The sequence below is a fragment of the Cololabis saira genome, chromosome 11 (assembly GCF_033807715.1).
Source record: "Cololabis saira isolate AMF1-May2022 chromosome 11, fColSai1.1, whole genome shotgun sequence".
In the NCBI taxonomy this organism is placed as follows: Eukaryota; Metazoa; Chordata; class Actinopteri; order Beloniformes; family Belonidae; genus Cololabis; species Cololabis saira.
In genome coordinates this window covers 5274262-5295832 of record NC_084597.1, presented here as the reverse complement: position 1 = coordinate 5295832, position 21571 = coordinate 5274262, and the positions used below count along the sequence as shown (strand labels likewise).

The 21571-nt window shown below is 40.7% G+C and overlaps 1 protein-coding gene across 1 annotated transcript in view; it reads left to right on the top strand.

The window, feature by feature from the left end:
- The first annotated feature begins 215 nt into the window (after positions 1 to 215).
- Positions 216 to 21571, top strand: part of brinp1 (bone morphogenetic protein/retinoic acid inducible neural-specific 1) — a 296156-nt gene continuing 274800 nt past the window's right edge. Inside the window, exon 1 of the mRNA XM_061733573.1 lies at positions 216 to 588. The gene's annotated coding sequence lies outside the window, so the exon portion shown is untranslated. The remainder of the gene's footprint in view (positions 589 to 21571) is intronic.

Here is a 21571-nt window from a genome sequence, read left to right as displayed (position 1 = left end):
TTTTTTTTTTTTTACAACTCCAGTACTGCTTATTCCCCTCATTAACGCCTTTATCCGGCGTAGGTGCCGTTGCCCTCTGCTTGATATAGTCCAGATCCCACCCCTTACTGTCTGCCATGACCGTCCTCTACAATACGATACTGTATTCTTTGTACCTCCCCTTTCTCGCCTTCAGTCTGTGCATCCCAGCCTTTCCTTCCCTTCCTAGATATCCGTCCCACACCTCTCCGCCTCTCCGCGAACAGCTCCTATCTCCTACGGCGAGGAGAGGAAAAAAAAAAACAGAGCAGAACAGAACTGTTTGAAACACAAATCCCACTTCTAGTGCTCCCTTTTCTCATTGCCCTTACTGACGGACTTCATTACTTTACCCCCCTCTTCGCGCCAATGCCAGAGAACGCGCAGAAACCAAGGATTTTTTCCTCTTGAGCATGAGAAGGATTGCCAATTCATCCGCAATCCAACATCACCGACCGAGCCACCAGCATGAGCACTGGATACATATGCTCCTCCAGCAGAAGTTGTTGGCTAGAGAACTAACCAACCTTGGACCACGATTTCAGCTAAAGAGGGGAGAGTCAGTTTTAGGTAAGTGCGCTTTTATACCGACTTAGAACTCACACATAATATGACGGGATCATTTGTTGTACATCATAATTTTTTAGGTCCATCGCTGACCACGAGGTTGTATAGCCGGGTAGGCTGGGCGAAATTCTGGCCACATTTATGGCGATGTTGCGTGGTCAGCATGTTATATAGTGTTGGCCGGTGGTGTCCTTTCCTTTCCAGGATGATTTTTTTTCTCCCCTTCCCGTTGTCACGGTGAAGATAGCCCTTAAATGATCGTCGTACAAGTACTATCGAAGCTCCGCCTGGTACTCAATGTCGGCGATGCGCTCTCGGACTATTCCAAATCATAGTCTTGTATAATCTTCATCTCCAAACATTATGTAAATCAATTAGTGTCACATTTGAGACTGCGTTTTTTTTTCTCTGCTGCTCCTTATGGAGGTGATGCTGCAAAAAAAATGAAATAAAAATAAATCCACAGCGACTCAGTCAGTGAAAGAAATTGCATAGGGCAACATCCCGAGTAAAGGTATAAGCATGCCTGCAGATCACTAAGGAGTCAATATTTGTATTCAAGCTTATACAAGAGCCTTTCAGCATCCGTGCATGTGGAAACTGCATTCCCCCACCAACTAAAAGTATCTAAACAGAGGCTCCTCTTATTGTCCTTCAATCCCAATATTACATTTTACAGATGATGTATAAGCCTTAGATGCGCTCATGCATTGATGGCCTGTCCTGCAGAGTGCTGCCTTAGTGGAGGGAAAGTACAGCACATGTATGTTTTGTTTTAGTATGTGTGCCACCAGTGAAGGCAAAGTTGCCGTTCCCTCAAGTTGCTGAGATTGCTGTTCCACCGGCCAACTGCGAGGGGAGCTCCAGCTCTTTTCCACCGGGTGTCCTCATGCGTCCACGGGCGAGATAACTGTCTGATACAGAAACACAAACTCTATGAAATTAGACGAGCAGCTTCTGTTTGAAATGGCTCTGTAATCCCGTAACTGCTGCTGCTCCTCTTTTTGAAAAGCGAAACCTAAGTTAGTAATTCATGTAACATTGAAGAAATGCGTCGTAAGAATGCAACTTTAGAGCGAAAAATTATCAGATTTGATTTAAAACAATGCAAATCAGAGCACTGTGAAGAGAACCGTGCACACACAAATTCAAAAGTTTTTTTGTGATCAAATTTTTATTTCTTTTTTCCTTTTTCTGAAAAAAACCCAACATGGTGCATGTATATATTTTAACAAAAAAACACCAATAGATAACAACAACAAATGAATGGATAAATGTAATAACAAAAAGCAAATACAAAAAAAAAAAAAAAAGTAATGCCCATATTATTAAGTATAACAATGCAAAATTAACACATAAATTAAGGGCAAAAATAAATAAATATATAAATAAATAAAAAATTCAAACAAATTCAAAAGTTAAGCTCTTTTTTCTAAAAAAACAAAACAACCCAAAGTGAAATATTACTTATATTATTACTTCTACTTCATATTTTTACTTATACCACTACAGTCACTCTGCTGTAGATTTTTCTGACATTCGTAAATTTATATATTTTTTTGTACATAGGGAGACATGCGCTGTTCATTTTTATTCTACTTTATTCTTGTTCTATTTGACATTTTCAACGTCTTGCTGCTCAGTTGTCCTGCAATTGCCCCTCGGTGATGAATAAAGTTTTCTGAATCTGAATCTGAATCTGAATATTATTAACAGCAAGTCAGTTCCCCCTCCTGCTTCCCGCTTCTTTACACGTGCAGTGCCGAAAATTGCACTGGCAGCGGAAATTGCAAGAAGAAAAGCTGCCTTATCCGGACTGCTTCATTCAATCTGGTGGCCTTTTAAGTGGTGAAACGCTGGCAACATGTAATCGTTTTCCAAAATGAAAAGCATTTCTAAATCACATTCCTAAAAAATGAAAATGCCAGCAGTAGCTTAAAGCTATATTTGTGTCATGTCTTTAGATGACCCAGTGTTAATCATTCTTTGAAAGACTGAAAAGGAAAACATGCAGGAGCAAAAAGTGCCTGTGAAACTTACAGTTGGATTGTTTTCAGGGAATTAAGATTCAAATAAACATTGTCAGGAACGGGGGAAACTGATAAGGATGGCGTTACCAAAACTTCGTCGCGAAACAAAGAACAATTCCAGTGTTGTATTCACCAGCTCACTCCCCGTCTGCTTCTCTGTACCTCTTTGTATTCTTGTGTTAGCGCGGCTGCATTGTTTATGTGGGTGCTGGCTGCAGCTGTAACAGCCAGAAGGGCTGCCTCCCAAGAGGTTATGGGGGGAAAAAAAGATCTGCTTTTATTAGAAACACACAATGGGGTCATATAATGACATATGACAAACTCTCACAAGTCCTGGCAAGTTCACAGTCTTTTGGAAGAGCAGCTGATTCAGTTGACCTCCGTAAAAGACTGTCTGACCTTTGTGCTGCTGCTGCCAGTCGTGCAAGACCACATGAGTCAAAAAATGCTTGGACAGCGTCATGTTCGAAGGCTATTCTTAGCCCAGTGGAGATAGTTGGACTATAATTTGATTTTTTTTAAAAAAAGAAAAGACTCACTCTACAAGTTTGTTTGGGAAATACTCACCTTTACTGTACATGCCAGATTTCACGTAAGCCAAAGCGGCTTTGTGAAGTCAAAAACTGTATAAAGCTTCTGCAAACTTCAAAGCCCATTTCATTTTTTCAACCATTGAGGAATGCAATAACCAGTACTCGAGTTGTAAAAAAACATCAGGGGGGATGGTGGATTTGATCATATGGGGACAGATAATTTGTGCTGATTACAAATAATATAATATATTATAAATAATAGCAGTGACCAAAACAGCTGCAGAAATACTGCAGGAATGACATAGCAGCAGTTAAATGCAGCCTTCTGTAAGCTTTAAATATCCACTGGGCTTACATCAAATACATCAAAACACAACAATAAAAAACACTTTTCTGAACTTATCAATATGACTCTGTCCTTCACAGGATAAGTAACATGGATCACTGCAAAAACTCAAAATCTTAACAAGAATATTTGTCTTATTTCTAGTTAAAATGTCTCATTTTAGTAAAAAAAATCTCATTACACTTAAAACAAGACTCATTACTGGAAAATACAACAATTTTCACCTGTTTCAAGTAGATTTTCACTTGAAATAAGTAGAAAAATTTGCCAGTGGAAAAATATTTTTTTGCTTATAATAAAAAGATAAATCTGGTCCCACTGGCAGATTTTCCTACTTATTTCAAGTGAAAATTTACTTGGAACAGGTGAAAATTGTCAAATAAGTTATTTTTCTGGTGTTATTTTTCTGGTGATGACTCTAAATGTTGAAATAGCAGTAAAACCACATTCATTGATGAAATGACATAAGAGATGGAAAGGAGGGATGGCAGTTTTACAGGGGGGATGATTTGGACCGTTTTTATTTCAGGGGGGGATGCCGTCCCCCTCATCCCCCTCATCCCCCCTCAACTCCAGTCCTGGCAATAACCACACACTGTTGACTAAATACTGTATCTTAACAAGGGGCGTCTTTACACAACCCTATTTCTTTAGTCAGATTAGGGGACCATCATTTGAATATTTGCTAGTGAAGATGAGCTTTAAAAGACATGATCAAGAAATATGCTGCACAGCTGAAGTTAAAAAGCAAAAAAAAAGAAAATGTATTTATTGATCAACATGCATATGTGTATTGAGAGTCTAAAAATAACGTTGTTTATAGTCTGGAAGCCTAGCTATTGATGTACCTGAAGGTAAGATGATCCTTAGACATTGAATGAATGGTACTTGCAGGGCCTGTGGTTTCAACTCATGTAGGGTTTTTCATTTAAAAGTGAGTTCCTGTACTTTAAATTCAGTATTGGTCACACAAAAGACATTAAAGTGGCAGTTGATTGCTTTAATACTGCCATAAATAGCATTGTTTGATTAGAACTTGTCACCAACAAAACTGTTTAAAAAAACATTTTGTCATTTATGTATTTTTTTCATTCAAACCTGCACTCTTGGAACTTTTAGATTTTCCAAGACACACCAAGTTCATGCATCTAACGCTGCTGCTTGCTTCTTGCCAGGTACACACGTGGACAAAATTGTTGGTACCCCTCAGTTAAAGAAGGAAAAACCCACAATTCTCACTGAAATCACTTGAAACTTACAAAAGTAACAATAGATAAAAATGTATTGAAAATTAAATAATTAAAATCAGCCATTACTTTTGAATTGTTGATTAACATAATTATAAAAAAAACAAACTAATGAAATAGAGCTGGACAAAAATGATGGTACCCATAACTTAATATTTTGTTGCACAACCTTTTGAGGCAATCAATGCAATTAAACGATTTCTGTATTTGTCAATGAGCGTTCTGCAGCTTCAACAGGTTTTTGAGTTTTATGAAGATAGAGTTGATGTGCCATAAAAAAGCGAGACTGGAATTTGCAAAAATGCATGTTGACAAGCCACAAAGCTTCTGGGAGAATGTCCTTTGGACAGATGAGACCAAACTGGAGCTTTTTGGTAAGGCACATCAACTCTATGTTCATAGACTCAAAAACCAAGCATAGGAAGAAAAGAACACTGTCCCTACGGTGAAACATGGAGGAGGCTCAGTAATGTTTTGGGGCTGCTTTGCTGCATCTGGCACAGGGTGTCTTGAATGTGTGCAAGGTAAAATGAAATCTGAAGACTATCAAGGCATTCTGGAGAGAAATGTGCTGCCTAGTGTCAGAAAGCTTGGTCTCAATCGCAGGTCATGGATCTTCCAACAGGACAACGATCCAAAACACACAGCCAAAAACACCCAAGATCGGCTGAGAGAAAAGCGTTGGACTATTCTAAAGTTCCTTCCATGAGCCCAGATCTGAATCCTATTGAACATCTGTGGAAGGAGCTGAAACATGCCATTTGGAGAAGACACCCATCACACCTGAGACAACTGGAGCAGTTTGCTCATGAGGAGTGGGCCAAAATACCTGTTGACAGCTGCAGAACGCTCATTGACAAATACAGAAATCGTTTAATTGCATTAATTGCCTCAAAAGGTTGTGCAACAAAATATTAAGTTATGGGTACCATCATTTTTGTCCAGCCCTATTTCATTAGTTTGTTTTTTTTAATAATAATGTTAATCAACAATTCAAAAGTAATGGCTGATTTTGATTATTTAATTTTCAATAAATTATTATTTATTAGGGCCCGAGCACCTTCAGTGCGAAGGCCCTATTGTATTTGCAGGAATTCTTTGTATTATTTTTTTTTTTATTATTATTTTTCTGACAAAAGGAAGGCCTTTTTGCCCCCCTAAACATGCCCAAAAAGTCACCAAATTTTGCATGCAAGTCAGGCCTGGCGAAAAATTTGATATTTCATGGTTTGCATTAATGGGCGTGGCAAAACGGCTCAACAGCGCCCCCCGGAAAACTTTGTGCCTCAAGCCCCATGATACGATTTGACGTACATGCACGAAAATCGGTACACACCTGTATCATGGCACAACTTAAAGAAAAGTCTCTTGGCGTCATGCCCGAAACCGAACAGGATGTCGGCCATTTTGAATTAGTCGTGTCATTTTGGCGCAATTTATGCCATTCCTTCGGCAGTTAATACGGCCCGAACCTTAACGTGCACCCAGGTGTGTTATACATCAAAATGTGCGTCTCCATCCTCCGACACCACGCATTACTTTTCTCTTTCAAAAGCGTTACCGTGGCGACGCTAGATGCCAAAAAGCCCGCCCACCCTTGATCTGATTGGTTCAGACAGAAAAAACTTTGCGCCTCAAGCCCCACAATACGGTTTGACGTACATGCACGAAAATCGGTACACATCTTTATCATGTTGCTACTTAAAGAAAAGTCTCTTGGCGCCATGGCCAAAACCGAACAGGAAGTCGGCCATTTTGAACATTCTGAATGAATCGCGTAATTTTGGAGCAATATGAGCCATTCCTTTGAGAATTAATACGGCCCGAACCGTAACGTGCACCCAGGTGTGTTATACATCAAAATGTGCGTCTCTATCCTGCGACTACGCGCATTACTTTTCTCTTTCAAAAGTGTTACCGTGGCGACGCTAGATGCCATAAGGCGCGCCCCCCCTTCATCTGATTGATCCATATTTGATAGTTCCCCAAAAGGCACCAAATTTGGCACGCAAGCCAGGCCTGGAGATAAATTTGATATTTCATGGTTTGCATTAATGGGCGTGGCAAAATGTCTCAACAGCGCCCCCCGGAAAACTTTGTGCCTCAAGCCCCACAATACGGTTTGACGTACATGCACGAGAATCGCTACACACCTGTATCATGGCACAACTTAAAGAAAAGTCTCTTGGAGCCATGGCCAAAACCGAACAGGATGTCGGCCATTTTGAATAAATTGTGTCATTTTGGCGAAATTTATGCCATTCCTTCGAGAGTTAATTCAGCCCGAACCGTATCGTGCACCCAGGTGTGTTATACATCAAAATGTGCGTCTACATCCTGCGACACCACGCATTACTTTTCTCTTTCAAAAGTGTTACCGTGGCGACGCTAGACGCCAAAAGGCGCGCCCCCCCTTCATGTGATTGGTCCATATTTGATAGTTCTCCAAAAGTCACCAAATTTTGCATGCAAGCCAGGCCTGGTGATAAATTTTATATTTCATGGTTTGCATTAATGGGCGTGGCCTAACGGCTCAACAGCGCCACCTTGAATACTTTTCTCTCCCATAACTTTTGAATGGTTTGACATAGAGAGTCGTGGGTGGTGTCATCAGATTCTGTATGGAGTCCTTGACCTTCATTGGCCTGAATTAGCCCCGCCCCTTCTTCTGATTGGTTGTCCCTTTTTTCTGCTATAAACTTTGAATGGTTTGACATAGGAAGTCGTAGGTGGTGTCAAGGGACTCTGCAATGAGTCCTTGAGCTTCTTTGGCCTGAATTAGGCCCGCCCCTTCTTCTGATTGGTTGTCCCTTTTTTATAATAAAATCGCCACGAGCCGCCAGTCGCTCTCGCGCTGACTCCCGCTTCCTGATTCAAACGTCTGCCGGCCCCGCCCCCCGACCAATCGATGGCGAGTAGGGTGATGACGGCCCCGCCTCCCGACCAATCAGTGGCGCGGAGGGTGATGACGGCCCCGCCCCCGACCAATCGGTGGCGAGTAGGGTGATGACGGCCCCGCCCCCCGACCAATCAGTGGCGAGTAGGGTGATGACGGCCCCGCCCCCCGACCAATCAGCTCCCTGTAATGTGGTGACGTCAGAAATATTCCCAGCTCAGCCCGGTTACAACCTTGGCAGAATGGTTACAGAAAAAGTAATAATTAAAATAGTAGGGTTTTACTAATATTTATAACTTACAAATATTTAAAAAAATTAGAAAAAACAGCTCCAGACTTACATTACTAAATATCGATATGTTGGTCTCTCCTAATTCAGTAGGTCAAATAGAAATGAGAAGCTGAGTCTTAGCTCAGCCAGAGCGTTCCCGTCTTTGGAGTCAGAGATCAGAGTTCGATTCCCGCAGTATCCAGACTTTTTTGTCAGCAATTTTTTTTTTTCTACATCAATATGTGCGTCCCTGTCCTGCAACGACGCACATTACTTTTCTCATTTAAAAGCGTTACCGCGGCAACGCTAGACACCAAAAAGTGCGCCCACCCTTCATCTGATTGGTTCAGAGGGAAAAAACATTGAGCCTCAAGCCCCATAATACGGTTTGACGTACATGAACGAAAATCGGTACACACCTGTATCATGTCGCAACTTAAAGAAAAGTCTCTTGGCGCCATGGCCGAAATTGAACAGGAAGTCGGCCATTTTGAATTAATTGTGTAATTTTGGCGCAATTAATGCCATTCCTTCGGCAATTAATATGGCCCGAACCGTAACGTGCATCCAGGTGACTTATACCTCAAAATGTGCGTCTCCATCTTGCGACTACGCGCATTACTTTTCTCTTTCAAAAGTGTTATTGTGGCGATGCTAGACGCCAAAAAGCGTGCCCCCTTAATCTGATTGGTCCATATTTGATAGTTCTCCAAAAGTCACCAAATTTTGCATGCAAGCCAGGCCTGGTGATAAATTTGATATTTCATGGTTTGCATTAATGGGCGTGGCAAAATGGCTCAACAGCACCCCCCGGAAAACTTTTCTCTGCCATAACTTTTGAATGGTTTGACATAAAGAGTCATGGGTGGTGTCATGGGACTCGGTATTGAGTCCTTGACCATAATTGGTGAAAATTAGCCCCGCCCCTTCTTTTGATTGGTTGTCCCTATTTCCTGCTATAACTTTTGAATGGTTTGACATGGAGAGTCGTGGGTGGTGTCATCAGACTCTGTATGGAGTCATTGACCTTCATTGGCCTGAATTAGCCCCGCCCCTTCTTGTGATTGGTTGTCCCTTTTTTCTGCTAGAACTTTTGAATGGTTTGACATAGGAAGTCGTGGGTGGTGTCATTTCTGATATGCTTATGGGGGGCGGCGGCCGTGAGTGCGAGGGCCCGTTCATCGCTGCTTGCAGCTTTAATTAGGGCCCGAGCACTTGCAGTGCGAAGGCCCTATTGTAATTGCAGGAATTATTCTTCTTCTTCTTCTTCTTATTGTTCTGACAAAAGGAAGGCCTTTTTGCCCCCCTAAACGTGCCCAAAAAGTCACCAAATTTTGCATGCAAGCCAGGTCTGGCGAAAAATTTGATATTTAATGGTTTGCATTAATGGGCGTGGCCTAACGGCTCAACAGCGCCCCCTAGAAAACTTTGTGCCTCAAGCCCCACAATGCGGTTTGTCGTACATGCACGAAAATCTGTACACACCTGTATCAGTACACAACTTAAAGAAAAGTCTCTGGGCGTCATGTCGAGAAACCGAACAGGAAGTCGGCCATTTTGAATTAATCGCGTCATTTTGGCGAAATTGATGCCTTCCTTCGGCAGTTAATACGGCCCGAACCGTAACGTGCACCCAGGTGTGTTATACATAAAAATGTGCGTCTCCATCCTCCGACACCACGCATTACTTTTCTCTTTCAAAAGCGTTACCGTGGCGACGCTAGACGCCAAAAAGTGCGCCCACCCTTCATCTGATTGGTTCAGATAGAAAAAACTTTGTGCCTCAAGCCCCACAATACGGTTTGACGTACATGAACGAAAATCGGTACACACCTGTATCATGTCGCAACTAAAAGAAAAGTCTCTTGGCGCCATGGCCGAAACCGAACAGGAAGTCGGCCATTTTGAACATTCTGAATTAATCGCGTAATTTTGGAGCAATATATGCCATTCCTTCGAGAATTAATACGGCCCGAACCGTATCGTGAACCCAGGTGTGTTATACATCAAAATGTGCGTCTCTATCCTGCGACTACACGCATTACTTTTCTCTTTCAAAAGTGTTACCGTGGCGACGCTAGACGCCAAAAGGCGCGGCCCCCCTTCATCTGATTGGTCCATATTTGATAGTTCCCCAAAAGTCACCATATTTTGCATGCAAGCCAGGCCTGGCGATAAATTTGATGTTTCATGGTTTGGATTAATGGGCGTGGCCTAACGGCTCAACAGCGCCCTCTAGAATACTTTTATCTGCCATAACTTTTGAATGGTTTGACATAGGAAGTCGTGGGTGGTGTCATGGGACTCTGTAATGAGTCCTTAAGCTTCGTTGGCCTTAATTAGCCCCGCCCCTTCTTCTGATTGGTTGTCCCGATTTTCTGCTATAACTTTGGAATGGTTTGACATAGAGAGTCGTGGGTGGTGTCATCAGATTCTTTATGGAGCCCTTGACCTTCATTGGCCTGAATTAGCCCCGCCCCTTCTTCTGATTGGTTGTCCCGATTTTCTGCTATAACTTTTGAATGGTTTCACATAGGAAGTTGTGGGTGGTGTCATTTCTGATATGCTTATGGGGGCTGTGACCGTGAGTGCGAGGGCCCGTTCATCGCTGCTTGCAGCTTTAATTTATTGTTACTTTTGTAAGTTTCAAGTGATTTCAGTGAGAATTGTGGGTTTTTCCTTCTTTAACTGAGGGGTACCAACAATTTTGTCCACGTGTGTAGATACTGAATGGAAAAGTGATGCTAAATTAAACTAATTCATTTTGTAGAGGCAGGACACTCGGTTATTAGGCATTAAAATATGATAACTCTCCCAACACAGAAGTAACAACACTAATTTATCTCGCCTGACACTGCCTTGGTCTTCACTGGCTCTGTGACAACAATAGTTGTATTTCAATCCTTTTTTAGGGCCCGAGCACTTGCAGTGCGAAGGCCCTATTGTATCTGTAGGAATTTTTCTTTCTTTCTTTCTTTCTTTCTTTCTTTCTTTCTTTCTTCTGACGAAAGGAGGGCCTTTTTGCCCCACTAAACGTGCCCAAAAAGTCACCAAATTTTGCATGCAAGTCAGGCCTGGCGAAAAATTCGATATTTAATGGTTTACATTAATGGGCGTGGCAAAATGGCTCAATAGCGCCCCCCGGAAAACTTTGTGCCTCAAGCCCCACAATACGGTTTGACGTACATGCACGAAAATCAGTACACACCTGTATCAGTACACAACCTAAAGAAAAGTCTCTTGGCGACATGGCCGAAACCGAACAGGATGTCGGCCATTTTGAATTAATCGTGTCACTTTGGCGCAATTTATGCCATTCCTTCGGGAGTTAATACGGCCCGAACCGTAACGTGCACCCAGGTGTGTTATACATCAAAATGTGCGTCTCCATCCTGCGACTACGCGCATTACTTTTCTCTTTCAAAAGCGTTACCGTGGCGACGCTAGACGCCAAAAAGTGCGCCCACCCTTCATCTGGTTGGTTCAGACAGAAAAAACTTTGCGCCTCAAGCCCCATAATACGGTTTGACGTACATGAACGAAAATCGGTACACACCTGTATCATGTCGCAACTAAAAGAAAAGTCTCTTGGCGCCATGGCCGAAACCGAACAGGAAGTCGGCCATTTTGAACATTCTGAATTAATCGCGTAATTTTGGAGCAATATGAGCCTTCCTTCGAGAATTAATACGGCCCGAACCGTAATGTGCACCCAGGTGTGTTATACATCAAAATGTGCGTCTCTATCCTGCGACTACACGCATTACTTTTCTCTTTCAAAAGTGTTACCGTGGCGGCGCTAGACGCCAACAAGCGCACCCCCCCCCTTCATCTGATTGGTCCATATTTGATAGTTCCCCAAAAGGCACCAAATTTTGCATGCAAGCCAGGCCTGGCGATAAATTTGATATTTCATGGTTTGCATTAATGGGCGTGGCAAAATGGCTCAACAGCGCCCCCCGGAAAACTTTGTGCCTCAAGCCCCACAATACGGTTTGACGTACATGCACGAAAATCGCTACACATCTGTATCATGGCACAACTTAAAGAAAAGTCTCTTGGAGCCATGGCCGAAACCGAACAGGAAGTCGGCCATTTTGAATTAATTGTGTAATTTTGGCGCAATTTATGCCATTCCTTCGGCAATTAATACGGCCTGAACCGTAATGTGCACCCAGGTGTGTTATACGTCAAAATGTGCGTCTTCATCTTGCGACTACGCGCATTACTTTTCTCTTTCAAAAGTGTTACCGTGGCGGCGCTAGACGCCAAAAGGCGCGCCCCCCCTTCATCTGATTGGTCCATATTTGACCAAATTTTGCATGCAAGCCAGGCCTGGCGATACATTTGATATTTCATGGTTTGCATTAATGGGCGTGGCCTAACGGCTCAACAGCGCCCCCTAGAATACTATTCTCTGCCATAACTTTTGAATGGTTTGACATAAAGAGTCGTGGGTGGTGTCATGGGACTCGGTATTGAGTCCTTTACCATAATTGGTGAAAATTTGCCCCGCCCCTTTTTCTGATTGGTTGTCCCTATTTCCCGCTATAACTTTTGAATGTTTTGACATAGAGAGTCGTGGGTGGTGTCATCAGACTCTGTATGGACTCCTTGACCTTCATTGGCCTGAATTAGCCCCGCCCCTTCTTCTGATTGGTTGTCCCTTTTTTCTGCTATAACTTTTGAATGGTTTGACATAGGAAGTCGTGGGTGGTGTCATCTCTGATATGCTTATGGGGGGCGGTGGACGTGAGTGCGAGGGCCCGTTCATCGCTGCTTGCAGCTTTAATTTCTGTTTTTTTTCTTTTTCTTTTTTTGATTTGGTCTGCACTGGTCGACAATTACACACACAACCCTAAACTTAATTTGCCTCACAGTTTCCTCCCATGTTCCCGACAGTAATATAATTTGATCTGTGTAGTCTAAAGGCAGTGTCTGAGGTATCTTATAAAATAAATATATCATTCTCTCTCTGTCTGACACATTTGAGCTCGGGTTTCAATGACAATGACGTTCAGCTATTACTGGTGTTTTGCTCTTTTTTTTTGTAGTTTAATTCCAGAACCTCTATTCCTTGCACCTCTTTGTAAAATTTATAGCTAGTTATTCCACTGCACAGTTGTGTAAGTGCACATTGGCGTGTATGTAATACTGGTCGGCTCTTATATCAGCGTGTTGATGCATCGTTAATGTTAACTGTACGTGGCAAGAACTCCCTCACAGCCAACATCATTTATTAAGTTTCCAGCACGGAAATTCTTGGGTGAATGTTTCACTCGCAAGAGTTCACATGTGGCAAGTAAAACGTTGGTTAAGGTACTGTGCATGTAGGTTTAATAAATGATTATTCTCATATTAATAGTAGATCAGAGGACTTCCTACGGTGTGATGTGAGAGGAGTGTTATGGTAATGAAGCACAGAGAATTCCCAGCCGGTCTCTTTGCTCTCTGAAAGTCACTGCTTCCATATGTTGCAGGAAAAAGAAGAGAAACATTGGACCTGCTAAGCACTGAACCGTAAACTAGGTAACTGAGTAAATATGGGGAAGGTCTTGATGGCTAGGGAATCAGTTTCCTCACACATACGGGGACAGTTTAAAAGTGATGCTGGAAGAGACTGTTACACATTGATATGTGAAGCTACTGTACGTTTAATCAGATATCTTAACATTTTTGCTTGCAATCTGTGCTCCATGAAAGCATGTGAGGGGGCTCACAAGATGCTGCTTTCACCACCCCACATTCTTTATTATAATTATTCTTCACTCGTAGGTCCACCTTAAAGGTGACCTATTATGGCATTTAATGTATATTTTAAACAGGCCTTGAATATCTTAAAAACAATCTAAAGCTTGTTTTTCTACATAAAACAGAAATTCAGCCTGTGGGCCATGTCTCTAGTTTTACCGCTTCTAAAGCCTTTTTCTGTGCTTCATTTTAAGGGAAGGGGGGGGTATGATAATGAGGCTCTGTGCTGATTGGCTGCTTGAATGACGTGTAGCAGGGGAGGAGAATAAACCTCCGGGCAGAAGAGCAGCGGCTGCATGTCCCATGCCAGGGAGCTTCTGTGACAAAAATCAATTCCATTGCTTTATTTTGTATTAGACTGTCCTAACTGGCCGTGAGTTTAACAGTTTCAGTGTGGACAGAGAGCGTCCGATGTCACGCAGCTCGACGTGATAGTCGGCAGTTATGACACGGTGTAAACGGATCTTAAAGCCTGATTTACGGTTCTGCGTTAAATCGACGCGTACCCTACGCCGTAGGCTCTGCATTGGTGTAACGCGGAACCATAAATCAACCTTTAGTTACCTGACCGGGTCACCTCGTCTTCACACTAATTCACGCAGGAAGATTTAATTGAATTCTAAACAGGGACACCAGTTATTTACTCCGATTGCTAATCATTTCATATGTTACAAGAAATCACAACACTGAATTTTCACAAATGGCAACTTTATTGTTAAAAAAATAACATAAGTTGTATATAAATAACATTTATGCACTATTGCTGGCTCAAGGAAGGACCGTGCGTCTTCTGAAGGTGTCGTTGAAGCTTCAAGTGCTTGGAAGATCTGAAACCATAAACAGAAAAAAAAATGTATTACGGTACGGGGCCCGGGTGCTCCGGAGCTAAGCTAAATACTTGTAGACAAATATAAATAACATAAATACAATAACGTCACTTACCGCTGACTCGTGTGCAGTTGCCGGGTCCGTGCTGTTGGAACTGATCCTTTTATGAGGGTAAATGTTGATGCAAAAACTCATCTTAACTGTCCCTCGTTGTTCAAACAGCCACCGCTTCTAAACAATGGCGGAGCTCCGCATTTACTTTTAGTCGCGGACATTTAAATCCAGGCTTTTCACGCTCTCTAGTCTCTCACTCACAGAGAGTTAAAACAAGCGCACCTAGTTAGATAGTTAGATACGTCAGTTGTTGTGCGTGCTATGCAGAAAGATGTGGCACTTTTCCTCTAGCACCTACTCGGCTCTACTCATCTCCACTCGGCCTGGTTTCTTTTCCACTACAATCCAGCACCTGGAGCAGAAGTAGGAGGTTGGAGAAGCTGCTGTGGCGTATTTGATTGTGTATCTAAATGAAGAAGACAACAACACTAAAGATGTAGAACCTGGAGGAGATGATAGATGTGCTGCTGGTCTGTGGCTTGTGTTTGATATCAAGTTAAAACATGAGAGAGAGAAAAGCTTCAAGCGGCAACGCTTTTTAATTTTTTTAGTTTGTCTCAGCGCTAGGAATGGGAGATATTTTACCGTTCACGATAAACCGTCAAAAAATTCCCCACGGTAAGAATTTGTATCTCACGGTAAAAATGATAAATTCCTGATGGTGACGTTTTTGTGTAAAACTGATTTATGGAAGGAAGGAAGGAAGGAAGGAAGGAAGGAAGGAAGGAAGGAAGGAAGGAAGGAAGGAAGGAGCCAGAAAGAAAGATATAGATATAGATATGAGCAAGAAAGAAAGAAAGAAAGAAAGAAAGAAAGAAAGAAAGAAAGAAAGAAAGAAAGAAAGAAAGAAAGAAAGAAAGAAAGAAAGAAAGAAAGAAAAAAGCATAAATTCCCGTTGATGAGGTTTTTGTGTAACAAACATGGTGGATCTGAGAGCGAGATAGATTTATAGTTACAAAGGTGGAGTTGAATTGGTATTTTTTTAATCGTCATTTTCATCGTTATCGGGATAAATGCCAGAAATTATCGTGATACATTTTTTAGTCCATACCGCCCATCCCTACTCGGCGCTGCTGAAAAGTGCGTTGGTATCCGCAAGCAGCTATGAAGTGACAGAGCTCCTGGTAGATCTGGTCGTTCCTTATCGTCCGTCTAGATCCCTTTTTAATTCTCTCCTCAGCACCAGGTTTATGAACATCTGACCCTCAGAGTTGGATCAGAAACAGACTTCTGCTGCCGTTGCTGGTCAAATAAAATCAACAAGAATCTCCGTCAGAGTCTCTTTCTCTGACGTCACATCCTGACTCAGAGTCTGACTCCAACCCCCCGACCAATCGGTGACCTGTAGTGTGATGACCAGGGGTGAAAGTAGATTAAAGTTCTTGCTGCTACTACGACCCCAACCTTCATGGCTTGTTCTCCTCCCACCACCAGCTTCTTCATCCCTGAACACGCATTACATTTTTTAACGCCTGTACGGTGTAGAAATTAGAAACACTTGACACTGTGTAGGCCTATAGCAAATGATTTATTTAAATGGTGTAAATAAAGGCCAGTCCGGACCAAGGATTGTCACAGAATCATTTGTAAATGTTGAAAAAACTTTCAAAATCATAAGAATTTGTTTTGTTTCAAATTAGAATAAATTTACAGTTAAATTCATCAGCAGCTGAACAGTTAACAAGTCTGTCTTTGAATTTTCAGAACATTGGGCACATAAATGAAAAAAGAGTAAAAGATGAGTAAAATGTCTCAAAATGTCTCTTACAATGTGTGCATTGAAATGGAAAAAAACTTCTGAAGCATTTTTTTCATCAAAGCAAAACACTTAAAGGAGCTTGAGGCCGGATTGTGGCAGGATTTATGAAAAAAATCCGTATACGTTTTAAGTTTTCTAGTAATAATGTCAGATGAAGCGTTCCAAACCCAAAAGAATGTTTCCTCTAGTGTTTCTCTCCTTTGCCTTGAACAGGCTGTGTGCTGCAAAATGTGCTGCAATTCGGTCCCGAATTTCCCGCGCTGTCCTGTGGATGTGACGTCACATGACGCTGCATGCACGTTCTCCCCGTTCTCCCGTGCCGGCTTCACTGTTGGCTGCAGTACCCCCAACGGCCGTCGTGGTGAAGGGTGGCGCTAGAGAGTCTCATTTCTTAAAAGGAGCCTCAAGCTCCTTTATAACATAAAAAAAAACGTTACTTCAACATTTTTGACGCTTTTTTCTTTTTTTCCTGAAACGAGGAATGAAAACCAATCACAAATATCATATTTCTGATTATTTGGCGTGTGATTATTTACCAGCATATTTGAAATATGCCGTGTGTCAGCCAACCACAAAAATTTTGGAATTTTGATGGAATCATTTATTTTTTGTCCTTGCCCGTCGGTGCAAATGACGGGCAATAAAAATAGATAAAGTGCGTGGAGGGTCCTTTTATAAATACACTTTTTTTCACCATTTGAATTCCTATTATGCAGCTATTTTTGTTTTACTGATTTTGAAATTACCAGTTTGACATCCTGCACAAACGTGCATATATATATATATATATATATATATATATATATATATCCTTCCTTCTTCCCTTCCTCTTTTCTCCCTGCCTTCCTTCCTTCCTTCCTTCCTTCCTTCCTTCCTTCCTTCCTTCTTTCCTTCCTTCCTTCCTTCCTTCCTTCCTTCCTTCCTTCCTTCCTTCCTTCCTTCCTTCCTTCCTTCCTTCCTTCCTTCCTTCCTTCCTTCCTTCCTTCACGTACGTTGTGCGTGGATTTAACACAGAACCATAAATCAGTTTTACACAAAAACGTCATCAATGGGAATTTATTGTTTTTACCGCGAGATACAAATTCTTACTGTGGGGAATTTCTTTGACGGCATATCGTGAACGGTAAAATATCACCCATTCCTAGTTTGTACACTATAAAAAAGTACATTTTCAGTGAAACCACCTGCAGATGCAAATTGACTCTAACAAATGGATAAAATCATGCGCACTAATCTGGTTACACCTGAAATTGGATTTATTAGGAAAACTAAACGGCTTGGATTCAGCCTATTTTCCTTCAACATGCAATGTTTTTTTTTTTCTACTTCAATTTGAACCCTCATTTGCTGCATTGTACATCGCTGCTCCCCTGAGCTGCAATATAGGTCACTTATGCATGCTGGAAGCCAGCGGCATCAGCAAACAGCACAGTGACTCACCAGCATCCCATCGTTCATGGGTCAGTCCCTGACCCCACTCCCACTCCAAAAACACTGCTCTGCACTTTAATTATTCAAAATTAGGACCAACTGTACTGTATGGAACTGAAAATAGTAACTTGTCATATCTGTACAGCCCACATATGATCAGTTTCAGAAAAAAAAACATGAAATGATTTAAACAGTCTTTGTGTTTCTCCAGGAATGTAATTATGGGTACCTAAAATGTTCCAGTAGAGAGTGCTTCACACTTGTTAGTCAGCGCAAGAAAGGCTGGAAAAGATTAAAACCTTCTCTGCTGGAGACCTAATTAAAATTTTTCAGACAGATTATCTTCCCATGATCGTCCACAATTATTTTTTTTTGTACACAGAGAGAGAGTTATTTGACTCATACAAGTGTTATTTTCTTATTAAATTTACACTTCATGATGCAGGTGTGAGAGACAGAGGAGATCTTGACACTAACTTTTCGGGATGATACATGTTCTCTCAGCCATTTTTATCTTCCTCGGCCATTTTTCATGGTGCTAAATGTCTGTCATTTAGGGTTAGGAAGGTGTGTGTGTGTGTGTGTGTGTGTGTGTGTGTGTGTGTGTGTGTGTGTGTGTGTGTGTGTGTGTGTGTGTGTGTGTGTGTGTGTGTGTGTGTGTGTGTGTGTGTGTGTGTGTGACATGGTCTTTTATAAATGCCACGATATTTTTAGGCCATGTCGCGATACACAATATATATTAGGGCTGGGCGATATATTGAGATTTTAATATATATCGATATATTTTCAAACGCAATATGGTACGAGACAATATCGTTTATATCGATTAAAAAAAATAATATTTATATATATATATATATTTTTATTTTTTTTATGATTTTGATATAGCTTATTTTGTGACAAATTGATTTGAATGTTTTATTTGAGATTTGCACAAATGTTTTGTTATTTGCACAACTGTCAACCTCAGTGGAAAAGTCTGCCTGTTACTGTCTACATTGTATTAATTGCACAGTGTATTTTAATTTAATTGTTATGCAGGAAAGGGATATTTGTTTTATTTTATTCAAGAAGCATTTTCATTCTATATATGCAGGCAGTTTATTTTTATTTCATTTCTTTTATACATTTTGATATTGTGCAGACCTCTGTTAATAAAGGAACCTGTGTGACATTTGGCACGAGGCTTTGTATTAAAACTGACTGTTTTTTTAAGGGTTTGCCTCAGAAAAAAATGAAGCTAACAGAGATGCTAACAGAGATGCTAACAGAGATGCTATGCTATAATGCTTTGGGGGAAACCCCAATTATGGCACAGAAAAAATATCGATATATATCGAGTATCGCCATTCAGCTAGAAAATATCCAGATATGACTTTTGTTCCATATCGCCCAGCCCTATAATATATCTCGATATTTTGCCTTGAATTAACAATTTGCTGCATACAAACACACCAGTATGATGATTCTATATGTCTACATTAAAACATTCTTGTTCATACTGCATTAATATATCTGATCATTTTAAACTTAGGGGAAATCACAACTAAGTCAAATTTACCGAAACTGTATTTATCAAACAGTGAGTGGCACAAACGTAAAATTGTCATTTCAAAGCAGAAAATGCACATTTTGTGCCAAACGGTCACGGAGACAACAAAGAAGTTACTGCACTTATGTGAATGATGTAACTCATTTCAAAACGCAAAATTAAACGGCACTTTTTGTACGTAATGCAACTACAATATTTTAAAAGAAATAAAAGTGCCTTTTTGTGCATGTTGTCACTATGACATTTATATATATTTATATATTAGGAATGGGCGATATTTTACCGTTCACGATAAACCGTCAAAAAAATTCCCCACGGTAAGAATTTGTATCTCACGGTAAAAACGATAAATTCCCGATGATGATGTTTTTGTGTAACAAACATGACGGAAGGCGATGGATCCTGAGAGCGAGGATGGCAGCACAGTGGCTTAGTGGTTAGCACTGTTGCCTCACAGCAAGAAGGTCACCGGTTCGACTCCCAGGCTCAGCAGGACCTTTCTGTGTAGAGTTTGCATGTTCTCCCCGTGCTTGCGTGGGTTTCCTCCGGGTACTCCAGTTTCCTTGATCATTCTAAATTGCCCGTAGGTGTGAGTGTGTCTGGTTGTTTGTGGGGACTGCGGGTGGAAACTAGCAATTCTGCTAAAACCTGTCGTATTCACACTGCTTAATGTAGTGTGCATTAATATGCATTGTCCCGTCTAAATAAACTTTGAAGGAGCTCGTCGTTAAACGATCTGGAACTGGTTTGGATTTCAAAAGAGAGATGAGGAGCAAACATCGTCTAATATATGCAGAGTCTGCAAAAAAGAAGGAAATGGTTGTTACATTTTGATATAACGTTTGACTATTACGAAAAAAAATTGCAATAGTATCTAATTCGTGGCATTTTCCAAACACAGGTTAATTTGCACATTTTATTTATATTAGGAGGTCATCACTGATAGGATTTTATTTTCAGTTAACTTTTATTTATTTGTCCTGTTTCTTTATTTATCAGGTTGTATTTTTTTCTACTTTGTGATTTTATAAGCTAATAAAACTTGAAGGACAAGGTACTTTTGCTGTTTGCACTGTTATCCCACTGTTTAAGCCATGCAGTTTGAATAAATGTTGACTCTGTTCTTACATTTCAAACTTGTTTCATTTGAGTCATTACACTTTTTCAGTACAGGTGTACTAATTTAATTGGTTTTTATTAATTCAATTTAGTTGGTGTAGTTTAGTAGCATTTAGTATCTTTTAGAGCAGTGTTTTGGGGGCTCCAAAAACTGAATGTGGTGATAGATTTATAGTTACAAAGATGGAGTTGAATTTAGTGATGCACCGATTGTTCGGTAACCGAAATTGTTCGGCCGAAAATGGCAAAAAAAACACTTCCGGTGTTTGGTGGAATAAGTGGGAAAAAAAATGAATAACGGCGTTGTAATATAAGGAAACAGACTTGCTGCTCCCGTAACAGTCGCGCACCACAAACATAAATCGTTGGCCAACCAAAAAGTAACCACATAAGAATTTTACCTAACATTCACCAGGAGGTGGAACCAAAACAACATAATGCTGGGAAATTAAAAAATGTTCAGTTTTTTATGTTCAATAAATATATTTCTACCTTGTAATTTTGTAAAATATTTTTTTCTTTGAAAAGCATGCCTAAATCAAATGTATTTGATTTATGCAATGGTGAAAAAATTGGCAAAATAAATGAAAAACTGCTGAAGAACCATGTTCGGTATTGTTCGGTATTCGGCCAAGTGTTTATTATTATTTTCGGTTTCGGTTTCGGCCACAAATTTTCATTTCGGTGCATCACTAGTTGAATTGGTATTTTTTTATCGTCATTTTTATCGTTATCGGGATAAATGCCAGACATTATCGTGATACATTTTTTAGTCCAAACCGCCCATCCCTAATATACATATGCACTTTTGTCCAGGATGTGAAACTGGTAATTTCAAAATCAGTAAAACAAAAATAGCTGCATAATAGGAATTCAAATGGTGAAAAAAAGTGTATTTATAAAAGGACCCTCCTTTTAGTTTTTTTAGTCTTTAATCCTGTGGTTGCAAACACACAACTTAAACATACAGTATATAAATACACACACAGGTATTTATATGTAACATTTTCAAATGAGTATTGAACTAATATATAATAATATATAATAATAATAATATATATGTGTATTTATTGCGGTGAGAGTTGGGAAATGTCTGACACGTAACACAC